The sequence below is a fragment of the Zalophus californianus genome, chromosome 14 (genome assembly GCF_009762305.2).
Source record: "Zalophus californianus isolate mZalCal1 chromosome 14, mZalCal1.pri.v2, whole genome shotgun sequence".
Taxonomy (NCBI): domain Eukaryota; kingdom Metazoa; phylum Chordata; class Mammalia; order Carnivora; family Otariidae; genus Zalophus; species Zalophus californianus.
The window spans coordinates 92583485-92605061 of record NC_045608.1 but is presented as its reverse complement, the minus strand read 5'-3'; the positions used below and the strand labels follow the sequence as shown (position 1 = coordinate 92605061).

The following is a 21577-nucleotide window of genomic DNA, read 5'->3' as shown; positions in this document are numbered from 1 at the left end:
CCCAGTGATCCCCTTCCCGGGCCTTTGGAGGGATTTTTGATGCTGAAATAATGCGTGGGAGACAAAAGCAAAAATAAAATCGCATTCTGAATTGCTAGAGAGCAATTTGCTGAAAGAATGTGACCCTCATGCATGTACACTTCTTAACCATGGGGCTCACCAGAACTTCTGATGTTTAAAGAGACACAATAAAAACAGATTGCAAGAATATCCTTATTTTGTAAAATGAGGAGTGGAAACACATTAAAAATGTCATTCGAGTAATTTACCATGCCTGGTGGAGCCTTCATGGCTTACAGGTGAGGAACAGACGTCTGTGTCAGATAGAAACCAGCCGGCCTCGGGGCTGGACCTGGGAGGGAGGGCGTGCTTAACCTTTCAAGTGCTAATGTATATAAAATAATCTGACCATGAGTCGGAAGTACTTGCAGGCAGCAGCATGGAAAATTAGAAAACAAAACACAAACAAGGATTAGTTAGATTTTGGTTCACCTCAGGACTTCAGAGGGAGCTTCTTCCCTAGTCACCACATTAGGTAAATAAATTGATGTGATTAAAGGAGCAAGGTTTAGGGTTTTCAATTAACATAAATTCACAACAGCTTGTCAGTAACCGCATTTTAGCCAAGGCATCATACCACGCTTATGATTTCAAATAGATCCAAGTGGAAATGATCCATACAATCCACACACTCATTTCTGCTCCATTTTTCACATAGCCCAGAAGTGGGTATCTCTGCAGCCCTATGATGGAGCCACGTGGTGCCAAGTGATGTAACTTCTCCTAACTATCTGGTCGGCAAGCGTGCTTCTTGAGCTCACATTAATTTGTGCCGGAATAAAATTCCGATGGCGAGAGGCATTGCTGTGGATGTGGCTGCCCTGTTGTCCATACTGTTTCACTGTTCCTGCAGAAACCTAAGTCATGTCTCTTCTGGAACAAAACAAAACAAAACAGATGATGGTTTGCATCCATCTTTCTTCTCAAACAGATGTACCCACAGAGTTCTGTATAAAACCTCTTTCTAAGGGATTCTATGGCCCTGGGGGATCTGTTCATCAACTCAAGCACTTATTAAAGAGGGCAGTGAACAAATTGGAGAAAAGAAACATCCTGCTTTATGCTTTCGGGGGTTCATAGTATTAATGACGTTAACATCATTATCTTGTCTTTACGCCATAGAGGCCAACATGCAAAATCATTCTAAATACACAATTCTTCTCAACAACGGTGTCCCAACAAAGACTGAATGTTTGAGCCCCCTCAGAATCCATCTGTTGAAATACTACCCATACGCAGGGTGATGGTAGGAGGTGGGACCTAGGGGGGTGATTAGGTCTTGAGACTGAGCCAACATGAATGGGATCAGTGCCCTTTTGAAGGTCACGGGAGAGCCCAGGCCTCCTCTCTGCCACAGGAGGACACAGCCCAAAGATGGCCTTCTCCAGACACCCACTCTGGAACTTGGACTTCCAGCCTCCAGAGCTGTGAGATATAAACATCTGTTGTTTATGCTGCCCAGGCCGGGGTCTTTTTGTTACTGCAGCCTGAACAGACTAAGATAGAAGTACGACTGGCTAATTAAAATTCATGTGATCCCACAATATTTTGTTTCTCAGGAGCAAAATGTACAAATGAAATTCAGTAACAAACCAAATATATTATTTTTTTAAATTTTATTTTATTATGTTATGTCACCATACAATTCATCATTAGTTTTTGATGTAGTGTTCCATGATTCATTGTTTGTGCATAACACCCAGTGCTCCACGCAGAATGTGCCCTCTTTAGTACCCATCACCAGGCTAACCCATCCCCCACCCCCTCCCCTCTAGAACCTCAGTTTGTTTCTCAGAGTCCATCGTCTCTCATGCTTCGTCTCCCCCTCCGATTCCCCCCCCCTTCATTTTTCCCTTCCTTCTCCTAATGTCCTCCAGGCTATTCTTTAAACAAACCAAATATATTCTTGAAGCTGAATGCCTCCCAATATGATGGACAGCAAAGACAGCCTTCCTGTTGATTATGGTCTTGAGGTCTTACTGTGCACCAGGCGCTTGGAGAAGCCCAAACAATCTAGAGGAATAAAAATACTTTTTCTTTCAAGGAACTCACAGTTTAGGGAAGAGGCAGAAATAAGGGAAGAAAACATTCCAATACAGGGTTGTAAGTATGGGGAGGGGGGTTTATGGGAAAGCAGAGGGGGACTCAGGCAATGGAGCATCTTTGAGTCAGTAAGTTAGTGCGGGTTCATCATCCAGCAAATGGCTAACTGAACATGGGTAACGTCTCCTTAAAATATCTTTGATAAATATTCACTGTGGTTCCATAAAATGTGCCTGTTTTGAGAATGTTACAATTTAAAAGCCTGTAAGCCCCAGTGCCAACAACGTGCTGTCATGTGGAACATACATTTACAAAATGTCAGCAAACTGATTCTGAAATATTTAGGAGAGATGGACAATCCAACAAACTCGTCGTTGGCTACGTGTAGGCGCGTGGGTGGAGCTCCGTGGGGCCAGGCTGACCTGCTTGCTCAGCAGGGAGGGTGCAGTCACGGGCGCTCCTGATGGCGGTCTGGCCACCGCACAGAGCTGTCTGAAATTTAAACCCACCCAGACCCCAAATTAAAATACAAGCTCACCTCCTTGTGAAGGAGGGCTTCCCACAGTCCCTGGGACTAATATTCCTAATAAAGCATCCTTTTAACAAAACTGAAAATCAATAATAGGAGAAGTTTCAAAATTGACACTAGCCTTTTGAGAAACTGGAAATAGATCTTCCTGTCAAAGGCTAACACGGCTCTCCTCTGTCTAGACTGCACCGGGAACAAAATTATCCGATTTTCATTTCCTCAATTTCACTCCACAGTGGTAAAACGTGTGAGTATTGATTCACTCGCTGAAACAGAAAGCAGAAGAGCTCTTCACCCCAGCAGGGTCAGATGGGTTTGTGGGTGTCCAATTATACCTACAGAGAGCATATAAATCTTCCGCAGCCATTATGGGGACACGCCAGTCCAAAAGCATCATTTGAATTCTTTAACCCACCACTCATCCTCATTTTGTTTTATGGGAGGTCATGAATCCTAGAGTTAATATTATCCTGCCTCGCAGACTTTCAAATTTGTATCGGAAATAAGATTTGCTGCATGAGAAAGCTGGTATGCTTCTCTGTTTGCACAAGCAAATCTATAAATATGCATCATGACTGTCTGGCTGTCCACACAAGGTGTGGATGAGCAGGAACTGTAGAGAGGCTTTTATTTCTCGCCCGGGGCCCCCAGGAAGCATCTGACTCACAGGTGATCATTTCCCTCTGGACATAAAATGTTTGCATCTCAGGAAACACATGGAAAGTTTTCAAATTATATCATTAAACTCTAGAGGGTTAATTTCCCACCAGAAAAATAGCGGATTATACCAGAAGAAGCTACTTAATCCTATATATGTAATCAAGATTCCTATTAAAATTATAATTAACTGTCAAGATAGTGGGTTGCATTTTTCAATAACCTTGCCAAGTTCAGGTGAATCACACTAAATGTTCTATTGCTTTCATATTTTTTTTGAAAAGGAATAAAATATTGTATTTTTTTAAAAAATCGAAGAAAGCAAGAACTACCATCAAAATAAGGATATATGATACACTTCTTATCTCAAAATGACCAGTTTCGGGAATGTGACTGTGGCATCTACTTGTCAAAGGAGCAACTTTTTATTTGTCACGTTTCTCTCCCATAAGCACGTGCACGCAGGATCGGGCATCGTGGGCCATTGTGCAACCTGCTTTGTTTGCTTGTGGACATTTTTCCAAGTCAGCAAACGTAGATTTACATCATTCTTTTTAATAGCTGAATAGTATAGATGTCTCTAATTTATTTTAACAGATTTCCTTTGATGGACATTCAGGTCGATTCCAATTTGCTCTAATATAAATAATGTTGTAATGAACATTATTGTGCTTATATCTTTTTTTGACTTATCTACTTCTTTCCATTAAATATATCAGAATCAAATTTGACTCTTAAAGAGAAGCTTATTTCACATTTTGATCATTTCGATGTGTTTTGTCACATCATCCAGAAACCTTCCAGGGTTCATGCCCACGCTGACCCCCATGGGAAAGGTTACTGGATCTTTTTATGTCTCTTCAAGAATGACAAAGGACAAATGAAATTTCAAGGTCATTTTTATTTGTCATTGTTTGATTATTAGTGAAGTAGAACATCTTTTCATTTTTTACTGGCGACTCATCTTTCTTCTAACTTCTCTATCAGTTTGCCTTTCACATACCTTGCAGTTAGAGGGTGGGCTTCTATTTATTAACGCTTCAGCTCTTTGTAGATGTGATTCCTGTGTTGCTGTTTAAACTGAGATCTTTACTGACACCAGATTTATTTTAGTGTGAAAGGTGGTGCAAAGCTCCAGCTCTAATTTTTATAGCATCATTTATTAACCAATATTTTGTTCTGTGATTTGAGATGTGTCTATTTCACCGAATAAATTTCTCCCTGTGCTTAAGCGTGTGTCTGGGCAACTTGTTCTTTCCACCTGGGCACATTATTTTTGTTATCAAAACTTCACAATGGACATGCTCATTCTCTACAGGGGTCCTGATAACTGTAGTGACCCCACAGGGCTGCTTTCTGCGAGGACAGAATGATATAAAAAAATAAAATGGAAGCACAATGCCAGGCACATGGCAGGGGTTTCTCATGGGAAATAATAATTATTTTCCTAGTTATGCAAACATGTTTCTTCTTTCAGATGAATTTTAGAAGGAGTTTTATAAAATTCCTAAATTAATGTATTGTAAATGGGTTGGAATTTTCATTGATACTACATTAAGTATGTTAGTTTATAAAAGGATAATTGATAATTGAAGTCCTTTTGATAGTGAGCCTTCCCCGCCAAATAAAACTATTTTATATATTCAAGATTTATTTTACACACCTCAAAGTTGTGTTGTAGTTTTCCCGAATAAAAATTGGTTTTGGTGGTTTTATTGTGTTTTCCCCGCATGTAATACTGTACATAAGTATTATATAAACACAATTACATACTATATATTTATATGATATTATAAATGGATTTTCTTTATTATCCTTTTATCTGTTTTTATATATCACCAAATTTATTGCATGTGCATTTGTTTTTAAACTATCTAGTAGGTCACTAGACTCGTACTAGACTCATGTATATAAATATGAACATGTCTTCTTTTATGTCTACACGTATGTGTGTAGACGTACATATGACTCCCAACTCTTCATAGATCTTTCCTATATATGTCTCTCTATATGTTCGAAAAAAATTCTGACAGTCTCCTGCTAATCTTACTCTTTCCTCTTCTGTCAACATTTATCCCTTCGTACTTTGATCTTGGAGAATTCATTGGCTTGCACTTCCAGGGGGAAGTGAACAACAGCAGAAGAGGGAAAAGTACTTGATCTGCTCCTGATTAAAGAGAATTCTCACTCTCCTGAGCATACACACTTGGGACTACATCACGCTCATGTTGTCCCCCCTCTCTGGTTCTGTGGCCACCTTACCTCTTCTGCCCCTGCCCACACCAGCTCTCCCTCGCTCGCAGAATTCCAGAGGCCCAGAGTGGTCCCAGGACGGGGTGCCCAGGCTGTTCCTCTCACTACCAAGGAAGAGGGAACGAGGGGTCGAGATGCTGTCTGTTTATAGGCGATTACGCCATAGCTATTTCTGCCTAGAAAGAGATGTCTCAAAGATGGGCTCGTCCCCCCATGGCTATTTCCTTTCAGACATTGATATTGTAACTTCCTTTTGTTCATTTCAGCCCTTTCTGTGGTATGGCCACTTGTTGATATGCAGTGTCTTGCTATGTTTTAGTTAAAGCATATACAGTATTTTTAGTAATGCAACAAAAACAATTTTTGAACTTACAGGGAAAATCATGTGTTTTCACAATGTGGTGGCGTGGCTAAGGAAGCAGAATGTGGATCCGGAGAGTCAGCATTAAAATCCCCGTTTGCCTCTTATTTTAGGACCCTAAAATTGGTATTTAACCACTTATGCTTCACTTTACTTTTTTGATAACATTGTTACTATGAAAATTACCTCATTAAGTTTGTAGTAAGATTTCAGGAGATAATGTGTATACAGTATGTGGCTAAATGAAGTCATAGTGAGCCCTCACTATCACAAGAAGGTATTGTTATAAAGTCTGGGGACTTAGTAGGATGGGCTCCGTTGCCTTCTTCCTTGTTCTTGGATAATGTTCATAATAACTTCTGTAAATAGGACCTCTTACAACCAGATGTTTTATGAGGATTGGAAAACAGAAATGTCAAGGTTGTTTTCTCTAGCAAAAGAAGGAATTTCTGCTAATTAAAGGGGAGCCCCATGGCTTGCGAACCTTCCAGCTTAAACATGAGCCTGAGTGGTCTGGGCTGACGGAAGGTGGACGGCCGGTTCCTGACTCTTTCCTAGAAAATGGTCCAGTATTTAGTGTAACACAGTTTGTATAGAAAGTGTCATATCATCACCACCAAAATGTAAGGGCCTCATTTTTTCAGTGTTCTATTCCCTACAGCTCCTAGAATAGTACCGAACAAATAATTGGTGTCCAACTAATATTTTCTTAGTGTAAGATTTGGGACTTCACGATGTTAATAACGGTGATTTTAAGCTCTAGGGAGAACCACAAAGAAAGGGCGGGTATTTTATTACTTAAAGTTCCTTGAATTTTCTTTATACCAGATAATAACAGCGAGGTGTCCTTCTCTGGAACCAAGGGCAGGTGTCTGTGCCTTGGATTATAAAATTCTCTGGACCGCCGTGTGCACAGCTCTACCCGCGAACCACCCCCGTGTGATCTGGGGGATCAGGGAACTGGCGCGTGAACGCGAAGATCACAAGTTCTGAACTGTGAGCCCCAGTCCTTTGTCTCTAGGCTCCGGTCTCCCAGGCTCCAGCAGACAGACCGTGGCAGGTTCACTCGTCAGCTCGTTAGTAGGAGAAATTCTCACCTCTTCACCGTTCTTGACAACCACGAATCTGACAAAGATCTGATACCCAGAATATCTGGGATATATAAAGGCACTCAAAACTCAAGGGAAAAAAAAAGGTCTTTGAAAATCGGGCCAAAGATCTGCACAGATACTTCAGCAAGGAAAGTACTCAGATGGCAAATAACCACGTGAAAAGATGCTCACCATCTTAGCCATTTGGGAAATACAGGTTAAAATCATACCGAGATACTACTGCATGCTTCCTAGAATAGAAGTACTTTAAAAAACCTGACAGTATCCAAGCACAGTTGATTCTTGCCTTTTTGAACGGCAGAGGACCATGAGGCTGGGGACACACAGCCTCCATAATCAATGGGAATTAAAGTTGCTCAGTGACCTTTACACACGTCTGTCACAACATTAGAAGCTCTCTTACCATTGGTATTAAATGTACAGGAAAATGAAAATAATAGTAAGCCTAAGATTCACTTAATACTGCAGTTTAAAACATGAGAGACAACAAGAGTTAAAACGACTGGCTTCTTTGGTAAAAAGACTTCTCGAGAGTGATACCGACAGCTTTGTCGTGGTCACCTTTCCGTACGAAACACAAAACAGTGCGGGCATCCCTGCTTCGCCCAGGTGAGCATCCCGCTCCCCCCGAGTTAGGATCAGCTTCTGGCACAACATCCACGTGGCACAGTAGCTCCGGGACCGCGTGCGGGTGAGCTCTGCACAGACGTCACTTCTCTGGGACGCATCCTGTCTTGTTGCAACAGGTGACTTCGGGGCCCTGGATTCTTCTGGCTGTGTGTTGGCATATCCTAGCTCAGCTGTTATTTACTAGAACGTCACTTACCTTTCACGGAAATTTCACTTCCAACATTATCACTTTATTACTTCATGTACACTTACCTTTGTTTGCCCAATCTTCCTTTTCAACTATCCGTTTTGGGCAAGTGTCACATGGGAGACACATGCACACCTGGCTATCTGTGCTTGGACTGCAGACAGATGCACACCGACCACCCAGCTATGGATTGTATGGAGGTGGGTGATGGATCCCCGATCACCACACATATCTGTCATTTTTGTCGTGGTTTGCGGACTGATGAGCCAGCAGCGACGTTTGTACTTGCTGTGATCACTCACAATTAACACACCTGGTCACTGAAATCTGAACGGTGTTGTTGGGGGACAGGTGCTACCCGGCTGAAGCCAGTGCTTAAAAAACCCGTGAAGTGAGAGCTCGGGGACCAGCGAGGGTGTGGAGAGTTTGGAGCTCCCAGATGTTGCTGGTTGGGGATGCAGAAGGGTGGTGGTTTCTTACAAAATTAAGCATGTACTTACCACATGGCTCAGTGGTACCGCCTGTAGGCATTTGCCTTAACTGAATGTCCACACAAAACCTGCACAGAAATGTTCATAGCAACTTTATTCCTAATTGCCAAAACTAATTGCCAAATTAGTTGCCAAATACTGAAAACAACCCAATTTCCTTAAGTGGATGAATAGATACACAGTGCAACACAACCTGGGGGGAAAGAACTATCAATGTATAAACCTCAGTGGACGGACTACAGAAACATTATGCTGAATGAAACAACCCGGCTGACATACTACATGATCCTTTTTTATGATATTCTGGAAAAGGCAAAGCTTATGAGACTGAGGACAATTTGAAATAATAACAATAAGTTAACTTGATGGATTGTTAATTTTAAAACGTTAGAATGTCTGCTCTGTTCTTTCAAATGGGTACTTTTGGGGGGAAAAGATTTTGCTAAAAGGAAATATATTTTTATCAGTCTCAGTGTAACCTTGTATATCTCAATTGTAAGCAATTTCAGCATGCAATAATTCACTAATGTACTAATGTATGCACTGAAAATGTATCCATCTGAAATTAGGTTGTAGCTCTAGGTAGAGGGAGAGAAAGGGGAAATTTGTGGGCAGAGGCTCTGAATGAAAGCTGAATCCTGCACTGGAGAGTCAACTGAGGAATTATTGAAGACTACACCTAAAACTAATGATGTACTATATGTTGCCTAATTGAATCTAAAAAAGAAATAAAAGGATGACCAGCAAAACAATGCTGTTTGGGGGACATGCGTGTAGGTAAGAGAATCAAAGCAGCTGACTCTGAGGGGTGGGAAAGCAGGGGAAGGGGCATGGTCAGGATCCTGCTGTTTGTTTTTTCTCTTTTAAGATTTATTTGTTTATTTATTTTAGAGAGAGAGAGCACGCAAGTGGTGGGGAGGGGCAAAGAGAGGAAGAAAGCACCCCAAGCAGACTCCCCGCTGGGCGTGGGCCCGACACGGGGCTCGATCGCACAACCTTGAGGTCACGACCTGAGCCGAAACCGCGAGTAGAATGCTCGACCGACCGAGATACCCAGGCGCCCCAGGATCTTGCTGTGTTTTTAAAACAATCCTTACAGAACTGTTCTACAACGATATACATGCTGATTATCAAAAATAAAATCATTTTAAAATTTAAAAGAACTAAATCCTATGTGGCGTAGGACAAAAACAAATTAAATGTTATTACACCAAAATATGAATAGTGGTTATATTTGAGAAACAAGTGATGGCATACATCTACTTCATTTCTTTTGTTATTTGTATTAATTTGTAAATAATTTGTATAATTTAATGTTTACAAGTACATGTATTTATTTTATCATAAGGAAAAATCACATTTTTTAAAAGTTTTTTGGAATGGGAAGGGTAATCCCACATCTAAAAATGACCCGATGCATTGCTACCATCTTATTTCTTCTTATTACAAATCAAAAATAACAGCATGTGAATCATTAACGTCTTCCTTTGAACAAGTTTTGAGTGGTTGTAGATGACCTTTCCAAATTGGGCAAGGTCCAGCTATCTGTTTGCATATAGATAGGCTGGTTTCTGCATAATCAGTGTGCTTATTTGTATTTTAGTATGTAATTGAAATGTCCTTTAAGTGACTCAGCTAGATATCACTTGAGTATTTAAGCAGAAACCATGGAACTAAATCATAAACCAGTATATAAAAACATCTGTGAAGTATAATCTTAATACAACTAGACTTTTTCTATAAGAATATATTAATTCAATTTAAAGAAAGTAACTTTTTCCACAAGTGCTTTATTTTCAATATCAAATTACCACCAGTTGACTCTAGTTTTGTGATATCACACTCTGGATGAGTGAAACCATATAATTTTTGAAAAGACTTTGTGTTTGTTTGTGCATTAAAAAGTCAAAGGCCCAAGAATTGCATGTCTATAAACTAGATAAACAAAATTTTCACTTGGTAAACTGCCTGCTTGTTTCTAATTTGTTTATAACACAGTATGAGTCAACCTCGACACAAGAAGACTTCAGAAGACATATCTTATATAACCCAAATTATAATGTGCGTTTATTTTGTATCTGCTGTCCACGTACATCAAAGGGCACATTGGCTTTTCCCTAAATTGTTCTGCTTCAACTGTGAAGATGCTTAGAGAAACCACAAATAAAGAGTTCTAATAGTCTGGATGTACACGAGCCATTTTAGAGCAAATCTACTTTCCACCATAAAACGTACCAACGCTCTTGGTGATACCAGGCTCTGAGGACCAGCGTGTGGGCGAGAAGGTCCAGGTGGCTGACCCCCCGGCCTGCTGGATGTCTGGGTGCAGAGGGCCAGAGCCCTGGGGCTGAAGGCCTGTGTGTTGGGAGGACCCCAAGCTGATTGTGGAGTTGGAGAGAGAGAAGTGTCCAGTGAACCTGGAGTGTGCCGACCGCAGGGACGAGCAGGGCTGGCCCCGGGACCCAGGGCCTCTCTCACACTGCAAGGGAATCCGCCGAGGAAGGAGCGGACAATAGATTGGAACCCAAAAGCCAACTTATTTTTTTGTTCACCGTGTTTGTTTATTTACCAAGTTCGCCAAAGTGATCTTCTAAGGATAAAAATAGTTAGGGACCTTAATTTCTCAAGCAGATCTCAAAGGTGATTAGGATTTTCTAGCCCCAAAGTTATCAACTTAGAAAGTTACTGCAACAAGTCTCTAAAAGCTGGATGTTTCATTAAGAAGTGCTCATGTAAGCGTACTCCCTCCATGGTGCAGAAGGGAGTGCGGGGTACCATGGGAGGTGTGTCTGTCCTGACGTCCACGAGGTTCTGCACAAATCCCCCCACCCTCCAGGGCGTGGGAGGCCTGAGGAACATGTGCCTCTCCGACCTCGTCCATCACAGACAGCTGGCTGTTTGGACGCTTGGGTGGACAGCCCCCAGGCAGAGGAATGAGGATAAAGACCTGAATGAATAGAAGAGATGGGCCGTGCCCCCCACCCATGGTGCGGCCTGTGTGCAGCTGTGTTGGTTTGGCTTTCCCAGCTGCAGCAAGACTGGTCCCCATGTCCCCAGGAGGCTAGAAGAGAGTGTTGTAAGGGGTAAGCATTCCCCTGCCGCCCTCCCCCCCGCAGCGCAGGGATGGCTGGGCCCCACGAGGATTACATCCCGAGTGCATCGCTAGCAGGGCCAGTCCTGTCTTCTGGCCAGAGCAAAGGAGAGTGATCCAGAGGCAAACCTTTGTAAGGGAGAGAAAGAAAGCAACATTTGTGAGTATTTTGCCACGTACTAGACACCACGCCTGCCTGCCCTTTGAAGATGTACTGATTATTTCTATTTTTGCAAGTTAAACTAAACTTTATAGTTGTTAAGAAACTGAGCCCAGGTTGCACACCCACATGTACGCTGTTAAGGATCTCCCAAGATGTCCCACGCAGTGCTGTGTGAGAGCCGGGGAGCTTGCCTGCATCATGGTGGGGCGGCCGAGTAGGGAAGCTGCACTTGCCCAAGTCCAGAGCAAGGATGCTGGCTTTGTCATGGGGCATCGTCCAAACCTGAGTGTTTGGGCGGGGTCACCCCTCTCCTGCTGACGCCCAGCACCGTGCTCCACCTGCTTTCCTCCTGGTGTCATCCTGTGTGGACCTGGGTACTCAGCTATCTCCTCTGCTGAGTACTCTGCACATAAGTCGGGGAGGGCTCCCACTCCTGGTTGGAGGGTCCCCCTGGCTTATGTTAACATTTCACTGTGAAGTAATGACACAGCCCCGTTAGCTGCAGAGATGCTGAGTATCGTCTGCTGGCAGTCCGAACGCTTCATACGGCTGGGTGGGTGGGTCTCAGCGTCTCGGGCGCTGTGGGTGAGGCTGGTGAGGCTGCCCGGGGACAAAGACCTGGTTTCTTGGGTCTCCGAGACCCGAGACACTGCACGACCTCCAAGGACACCGCAACCCTTCTGCTCATCTCAAGTCTGTGCAACGTAGAGCTAAGAAAGGGCTTGGTGGCCAAACCCACGAGAAAGTGGCAGGGCTGGGGGCCGAGGCAAGTCTGAGCTACACGTCAGGCACACCAGTGACGGGGGATCCGCACACGTGCTCCCACCCTGAGCACCTCCTGTTCCTGGATATGGGTTCCTCTGCTGTCTCCTCCCAGCCCTTAGAGACCTCTGGTCACGTCTCTGGGTCAAAGCACTTCAGGTCCTCAATTCCTGCCTTTCTGTTTTGCTTCGGGGCCTCCTCCAAAGACACGGGGGCCTGCCAGCCCAAGTGCAGGGCGTCAGAACCCCCAGAAGTGACCCTCAACCCGCAGGGGCGGGAACAGGTGGCCAGAGGCTCCAGCGCCTGTCCTTCGGTCGACGGTGGTCCCTGCTCGTGCAGCAGACCTGAGCCCGGTTTTCTGTGGCAAGTCCTCGGTAAATCACCCACGGTGACCTCCCCGCCTTCTTCTCTTTCCTCTGCCCCCCTCACCTCTGCCTCCTGGGAGCACCCCTAGCAAGCTGTCTTCACCAAGCTCCTTTCTCGGGCTCCATCTTTGGGGGAACGCAGGTAAAAGCCAGGCAGATGTTTGCCTCCTCACACACCCCCTTCTCCGGGGAATCGCGGAAGGCACCCTCTGCCGCTACTTGTCTCAGGGTGATTGGAGCTCAAACCTACAGGTGCCTCACCCACAGCTCCCGCCTTCTCCCTCTTTCTCTTCTCTTCTTTGCCAGGAATTTCACATCCACAGCAACATGGGCAGGAAACAGAGGGGGCATCGGGTTCTGGAGATAGCTGGTATCCTTGGAACGCACCCCCCTTCCTACTAAAGGATTGTCCTTGGAAGGGTCTGCGTGGCCGGGAACTGACTTCCTGCAGGGAAGTGGGTCTGTGTGATCAGGCTCACCAGGCAGTGCGAGCAAAAACCATGCACACTGGTTTTGGGGTCAAGGCTTCCAAGACTAGGTTTGCCCTTTTGCCCTCTTTCCCCCTGACTAGGTCCAATGAGGCCCACAAACCTGGGCTGGCAGCACACAGGGGAGCAGCCGCGGTATTTGAATGAATTAAAGCAGAGCTATCTCTTTTTGTTAGATGAATGAAAAAATAAGTTTTGATTGTGCTTGAAACTATAGGTATTTTTGGACTGTTTATAGAGCAACACGCATTCCCTAAACAGGTGGTTAAGCCAAAGCCCAGCTTTGTGGGGATGCCACAGGCAGGGAGTAAGGAGATAAAATGCATCCACAAAGGAAAGCCTCGGATGCTGTGGAGAATCAGGACACGCAGCCTGTGGGCCGCCGTGGGCAGGGGGCTGAGGTCCCTGTCTGAGCCTCACTGTTAGCCCCGTTCCCACCTGCATGTAGATTCCACAAGGTTTTCTCTGAGTAGATCCCATTTTTATAGGACTTATCAGTGGATTTCTTTTCCTTAAAGCCAGAGGGTTCCTTATCAGCAGCTGACAAATCAGCCCTGGGCTGACCTGCAGGTTCCTATACCTCCGGCTGCCTCTTCCCAGGTGCCTGTGATCAGACGGCTGTGGACATGATCATGGTACAGACTGTGCAAACACCTGTCCCTCCACAGATTCCTTGCCCGGAAGAACTGAGCTGCCTTCCAATACCGTGTGTCTCGGAGTCCATTCAGAGCCCCTCCTCTCTCCTTTTCTCAGGGATCTGCCCATGTCTGCACATACCTTCCATTGGTCAGGTTCTCCAAAAAATAGAGCCAAAGGGATGGTTGGATGGATGGACGGATGGACGGATGGACGGATGGACGGATGGACGGATGGACGGAGCTACAGATATCGACGGTATAAAGAGAGAGATTTTAAGGAATTAACACATAGGCTTATAGACAAGTTCAAGATACACAGGGTAGACCAGTAGGATGAAGGTGCAGGGCAGAGGAGGTGTTGCAAATGGAGCTAGAAGGCCGTCTGGAGGCAAAATCTCCCATATTCTTGGGCAAAGTCTGTCTTACATGTAAAGACTTTGACTGATTGGATGAAGCCCACCACACTATGGAGAATAATTAGTTTTACTCAGAGTTTGCTGATTTAAATGTTAATCTCACCTAAAAAGCATCTTCACAGTGACATCTAGACAGGTGTTTAAACAAACTTCTGGGCACCATAGCTAAGTTGACACACAAGTCACCATCACACATGCTCCCTTCCATTTACTTAGACCAGCCCATCATTCAACCTGGTTCAACTCTATCTGCCATCTGTTCTCCAACTTGAAATCAAAAGATCTTTCTAAGTGTTCATTGATCTTATCTGCACTATGTTTAAAAGCTTTCCCTTTTTAGGACAAACCAAATTCCTTGACCTGACATACGCAGCCCTCATGATCTGCACACTAGCGTTCGTATCTTGGGTCTTGGATGCTGCCAGCCGTGCTCAGCCTGAAGTTCCACGGTGGGTCTCACCTTTCTCTGGGGCTCCCAGAGCCCACTTCATCGCGTGGGTTCCCTTTACTTTGCGTGCTTACAGCCAGTGCAGCCCCCACCTGTCCAGGAACACACATGTCAGTCCGTGTGTGTGTTCATGCACTCGTGTGTGAAGACTTTGTTGGCCAGCTCTGGCATCTTTTCTAGAATTCAGACTGGCCCCACTTCTGGCTGGAGGCCTTCCTTGTTCTACAGGGTACAGAGAGCCCGCAAACTCATGCCCATCAAACATACACCACATCACATGTATCTTTTTACCTGCTTGCTTCTGCACAGGCTTGCAGAGCACGATTTGCTATTTATCATTCTCACCACATCCCAAGCATGACCTGAGGCACATAGTAGACAGTCAGTAAAGACGCCTGAGTACTGGATGAATCAAGCAGAGGTGTCTTAGAGTCATCACAAGAGAATCTGGTGTTCTTGGACTAGCACATTACAAGGATGCTTCCCATTAAATCCCTATTGATGTAAATAGCAACCAAACATATGCCAGTAAATCAAATGGGGTGGCTTTCAGATCATCAATTTTGGGGGGAATGTAATAGACCTGGCCTTTCCAGCTGAAATAGAAGTTTAATAGAACATTTGTTTCCTGAGGGCCCTGTAATAAAGCACCCCAACCGAGGTGCCTTACAAAAACAGGAATGCAGGCTCCCAGGGTCCTGAGCTAGAAGTGGGACATCAGCATGTGGCAGGGCCACGCTCCCTCCAAAGGCTGTAGATCCTTCCTGCTCCTCCTGGCGTCCGGTGTTGGCAGCAATCTGCGGTGTCCCTTGGGTGGTGAACAGCATACCACGGTCTCCATCTTTGTGCTCTCATGTCCCTTGGCTCGCCTCCTCTGTCTCTCTGTGCCCAAGTCCCTCTCCTTCCTCCTGTGAGGACAGCAGGTACTGGATCATGGCCCACCTTACTCCAGTGGGACCCCACCCCAACTTGAAGCCATCTGCAAAGACACTGTTTCCAAATAAGGCAGCATTCACAGGCATCAGGGGTTATGAAGTCAACACATCCTTTTGGGGGGACAGAGTTCACCACCAACAGACATTAATACAAACAGATGGGTCTTTCTGACCCTAAGTAATTGGTGCCCTTTTCACCCTGGAGACAGGGATACAGAGCAGTTTGGATGCTGCCTTGAAATGCTGTACCCTGGAGCGTGGAGTGATGTGCAGGGCCCCCTGGAAGGCTCCTCGGAGGAAGCAGCAGGTCCTCGCTCCACCCTGTCACCTCCGGCCAACCCCCCTGCAGTGCACCCTGCCATCGCTGCCGCCCCACCCTGCCACCTCCCCAACCAACAGCACCTGGATTATTTTATCAATATTTGTGGCACCATATTTCTAGCCATTAAAAATGTTAACAACTTTCAGAAGCCGTTTAAGTCCTTGCTGCCTTCAGATAATATACTTCGCGGCGGCAAAGCACCCAACAAATTTCCTGCAACATTAGCTGCATTTAAAAGTATAATCTTATGCAGCTTTTTCTTGCTCAACACATTTCAGAATAATGGGGGAACGCATCTATTTACAATGGAGGAAATAATACACAGTATTTAACACTCCTTACGATGCTTATAATTAATTACTCTAGGTACAAACCTGAAGGCAGGGTGAGGGCCTGGAGCCGATCCCCAGAAGTGGGGAGCCCCTGAGCCCAGGGGGCCGCAACCAAGCTGCACGTTCCCAGAGGCTGGGGTTTGTCTAATAAGTGGATGCAAGGCACACGGATGTTTTTAAACATAATTACTCTATGCAGAATGAAAAAGCTTAGCCCTTGTGACTAGCGCACACCGAGCGCCATCAGCAATAGGTTTCCTTATAAGGTTGGTCTCTGTGCTGTGGAGCAGAACGGGCGGCTGCGGCCCATGTTTTGTGTCTGGGGCTTTCAGTCTAGTGCAAACGAAAATATATAATTCCAGGCCACTCTTCTAATACATCACAGTGATTTTCGGCACTTTAGCTGTTTTTCTCTCTACTTTTCTTACAAAATCAAGCGTCATTACAGTGGGTCTAAAGTGCACGTTAGTGCTTGCAATCTACCCATGCTTTTCTTTAATATTTCATCATTAAATAGCAAAATAACCTGATATGATCCTAATTTAGTGCCAATTACACTTCATTGATCAAAGTGACCTTTTCATACTGGAGCACAGAAATCAATCCCGCTGTACGGCAAATGTCAGGGGAGGAGAACAACATATAATCTGTGACAATCAAAACATTACTTACAAATGAAATCACCAATGACCCGCACGCCAAGGCAATTTCTGCATGATGGGTGCTGTTTGTATTTGCAGCTCTTGTTGGGGATTTTTTTGTTCCCTACTGTCTGCCCCCAGACACAGTGGTGGTATTTCTCTGTCCCAATGATGATGGAGGCAAGTGGTTGAATCCCAACGCTTGGGTCAAAGGAGAACCCCAGAAAGCATTCGAGGTTCCTGACTTGTTCCTGAAACACAAAAGAAGGGCCCTTGCAGATCCCTTCCAGGGCCACTTCCTTGAGTCCTATTTGCAGCCCTGCATGGATGAACCCTCCAGGGCAAAGCGTTGTTGTGGGACGGGTGTTTGGGGGGGCAGTGTCACTGTGCAGTTTTCAGCATGAAGCCTCAGAATTCCCCTAGGACTGGGATACGTAAATCCAGTTTGATCCAATCAATACATCCCACCAGGAAAGATTCCAGTGGGCAGGACTCGATGGTCTCTGTTTCCCAGGACATGCACCTGGCTCCTTGGGACAGGTAGGCCCCCGGAGGGGATGCCGGTGCTTTGGGGCGCAACCTCCCTGCACCTGCTGTTTGTAACTGGAAAAGCAGCGCACACTATGGGTGGGCAGGTCTGGGAGGCCTGGTGCCCACATTCGCCCCCACGACTGTTTGTGTGATTCTGGGCAAGTCTCTGAACTCCACTGGCTCTCATTCCCTCATCAGTTAAATTGAGAAAGTAGTGAGCGTCTCATGGAGCGAAATGATTTCACGGCATTTCAAGGGAGCGAAATGATTCACTGTCAGCAAAGCTTTTAAAACACTGCCTAGTGCATAATAAGACCTTAATAAATATTAACTATTATTATAGCAGATACACAGGGAGGCGGATGAGTGTCCTTGCATTAAGAAATAAGTGATCACCGAATTTATACTTAACTTTAAAAAATCTATCCTGGGCTTACTCTTCTGTGCCTTAAAACGTTGGGCTGGGTTCGGTGTGCATGCCTATAACACATCTTTGACTGTTGGATTGCAATCTTGGAAAGTCGTTTGGCAAACGTGGCAGACATTTCTTTCCAACTAAAGACAGACCGCTCCTTGCTTTTCCCCCAAATGTCCCCAAATCACAAACATGGTCAAAATATCCAGAATGTACGCAGTACTCCCTGTGGCCTGAACTGACAGATGTCCCTCCTGATGTCTGAATTCCATGGCGAGCACAATTTAAGACATAAAATGTGGCTGCGTGCCCCCCACCTCGGGTCAGGACCCGGAACCTGGGAGTGGCTGCCAAAGGGGAGAAGCGCAGGAATCTGAAACTGTTAAACTAATGTCCTGTGGTCCAGAGCCACATCCTGCTAACCCAAACCGTTACCGTGGGCGCAAGTTGAGCTGGTCTGACTCTGCTGGGACGTCTGGTGCTGGCGGGAAGAACAGTGACCGAAGATGTCTATTCCGCGCTGGGGGAGCGTCCTGTTCTATCTCACCCAGTCCTGCTAAAGCCACAGTCTGCACCTGCCGGGTCCCCTGCAGCCCCCACTACTCCCCACCAGCGACTCACTCGCATCCAGGCTACAGTCCCAGGTCCCTCCTGTGCTGACGGAGCTGGTTCTGGTCCACAGCTCCAGAGGAGGGACATCCCGGGGACCTGCAGGGTCCCCACTGCGCCAGCACCCACAGAGGCGCTCAGTGACATCCCGGCACTGGTTAAGAGCCAGATCCGATTCATTTCACGCTGAGGCAGAATGAGTTTCCAGTTTAATTTAGAAGAACTGTGTGGGCGGATTGTTGAGGTGACTTCCTTTTTTTTTTAAACTTGTTTTCCAATGCAATTTGCAGCTTAACAGCCACACTATAAATGACATGATTAAGTTTTATATATTTCTGTATATTTGATGTATTTACCCAAATGCAGCTGTCGTTTTGTATATGGTTTCAGATGTTTAGAGCTGAATCAATTGTTTGTGGTAATCACACTTTCCAGGGGAAGCTTGATGTTTTCTTTCTTTCTTCTTCTTCTTCTTTTTTAATAAATGCTCTAACCTGAAACACCCAAAAAATACATTGAAGATTTATATGTGAGCTTCAACAAAACTGGTTTTTACTCTCACAGAAAATATAAGTATCATAAAAAAAAAATCATCTCCAGGAAATTCTCTCTTCCTAATCTATCACTTTCAAGTTCTCTGTCACATTCAGCATCAGTCCCTCCAGGACAAGTCCAGCCACTCTCTCCGTCATGGCGTCTGGGCTTTGGGGCCACTTGGAGGAGGCGTGTTTGCAGGACGCTGAGGGCCTGTACTTGCGGGTCTGAGAAATGCATTGTCATGTTCCATTTTGTGTTCGGCTACAGTTTAAAAAAAATCATTCTGATTAAAAAAAAATTCCTGTTAAGATTGTGTTTATATACACAAAAACTTGTAGTACATTCCTTATGATATGACTATAATTAACTTTGTAGTAAAACATGCAGAGGAAGAGAAAAACATTTAATTACCCAAAAGGTTCATCTCTACAAGCCAACCATTTGGCCATTGAGATTCTGATTTTGTCAAATAAGTGTCTGATTTGTTTACTTCTATTCAGATGTTTTGTTGTGTGTAAAAAACATTACTGATTTTTATGAGATCGATCATATTTAGTGTGGCCAATGTTATATTTTCTTGTGCTTGCTGACATTCCACTGTGAATGGTCATGTTTGAAATTTTAAGGAGTGGGCTAGGAGCAAATGTAATGACTTATTTGGCTAAGAAGAATTACAGGATAGAAATGCTGCACATTTATAAAGATATTTCTTATATTTTTTTTAAAAAAAGCAATGAACGCAGAGGTAATTTTAGAAGAAATGAGGTAGGATTAAGGGGGAAAATAATTGGGAAAAAGCAATAACTGATATTATAAGTAGCTTGAAATCTTTGCAGATGTGAGATTCATTATAGTTCCTATTTTTAAAATTCCAAATTTCTCCACACATAATTACAAAGAGTCTCAATATATGTTCTTTTGAAATGAAATAACACCTAGCCTACTTTGACATTTTTTTTCTTTAGTGGGGATTTTTTATTTTCTTTTTCTTCTCTTAAGCATGGCAAATTAGTCAATTCTACTAAACCATCCAATAAGAAGCCCGTGCCTTTTTTATATTATGCTTATCATTCCACTAGATGAATTGAATAAGGTGTTTTGAAATCCTTACAGATTTGTATATATAACCTGATAGTTTTTAGCAGTACTATTTTTCTCTAAAGTGAGCTGTTTGTTGTCTTGCTTTAAATGCATTTACTTCATATCAATAAAATACTGAGGGGGAAATATTTGTCTCAGGTTATATTTATTCTGTGCATGTGTGCTTTCCAAGATGATCAGAAAACCTTCCTAAATTTAATTCCCACACACTATGTCAAACTAATCATTGTACAAGTAATAAATCATGCCCTATTAAAGAAACCAAATTTTCTGGACCTTAAGATTGGAAAATTATTAACCTAATTCTTTACAAATTGCACAGAAGATAATATCTGATAATCCATTAAGCACAACTTAATCAATGTCTTCCATCATAATGCAAAATGTACTGATAAGCATTCAAGCTCTGTTGATTAAAAGGGTATAATGTAATAGTGTCTCTAAAATTCGGATTGCTGGAAATGAATATCTTGCTAATGGAACAAGCCAGTAAATTAGATTTTCCTTACCCGTTTTTAAATATATTTATGCTATGATAAAACAAGAGGTAGCAAAACACCTAAGAAAACATGATTAGTATCAGGTTCACAACAGTATTTAAGGAAAATGATTTTATATACCCGTGATTCTAGGAAGGTGGTTGGTTTAAAATCACAGTGCACCCAGTCCAAACTTTGTGTTTCTTTAGACTACCTCTGAAATGAATTTACTGCAGGTATAAACATATCTGCATGAGCCAGAAGCTTCTCCATAGCCTAAAATAGACTGAATAATGTGGTACCAAATCCAGTGATTTTAGCAATGTTTCATGACCTTGTGTTTGCTGGGTTAGTCCAAATTGTTTTAAAATGACATATTACAACATGTAATTTTATTTCAAATTAACAGCGTTTTTTTTTCTGTACGATACTTGATTTTTGTATAGTTGATGTGATAAGATACATTAATTTTCAAGTGCAAAATACTCTGTCCTGATTTCTGTAGCATTTAGTTCACAGTGTATCCCAAGTAATTCGTCAGTTTAGATTTAGCTATCTGAACCCAAATATGTATGCTTACCTATGTGTATGACTCTACACAGTATACATCTTTATGAAATTGCATGACTTATACAGAGCGTAGTGATGTCCAAATTATTTACACGGACCCTGATGGCTCAGAATTTGGTTTTGAGAGGAGGCAGTCATTGACATATTCCCAAACACGGGAAAAAAACAGCGTGTAGATCTTGGCACATATACATGTGTACATAATTGCTATTTCAAGTGAATATGAGTTTGCTAGCCCACTTCCTTCCCTCCATTAAAAGTTTTCTTTATTTATATAAACACGAAAATTTTGCAATTATAGTACACCATTGGTCACGATTTTGCAAATGCAATTTTCTTTCGAATAATAAAGCACCAGCACATTAAAAAAAAAAAAACAGTGTACGTCCATAACGGTTAAGGTTTTTGTAC

General features: G+C 43.7%; 1 long non-coding RNA gene across 2 annotated transcripts; it reads right to left on the bottom strand.

The window, feature by feature from the left end:
- Nucleotides 1–10444: 10444 nt before the first annotated feature.
- LOC113912899 lies at nucleotides 10445–18649 on the bottom strand. 2 transcript variants are annotated; one of them, XR_003517029.2, is made up of 4 exons: nucleotides 18492–18649; nucleotides 16956–17175; nucleotides 13970–14071; nucleotides 10445–11543 (listed from the first exon to the last, which is right to left on the bottom strand). It is a non-coding gene; the product is annotated as an uncharacterized LOC113912899 (long non-coding RNA). The 2 variants fall into 2 exon arrangements; XR_003517030.2 differs by lacking the exons at nucleotides 10445–11543; nucleotides 13970–14071 and adding an exon at nucleotides 14128–15602.
- Between the last annotated feature and the right edge of the window lie 2928 nt (nucleotides 18650–21577).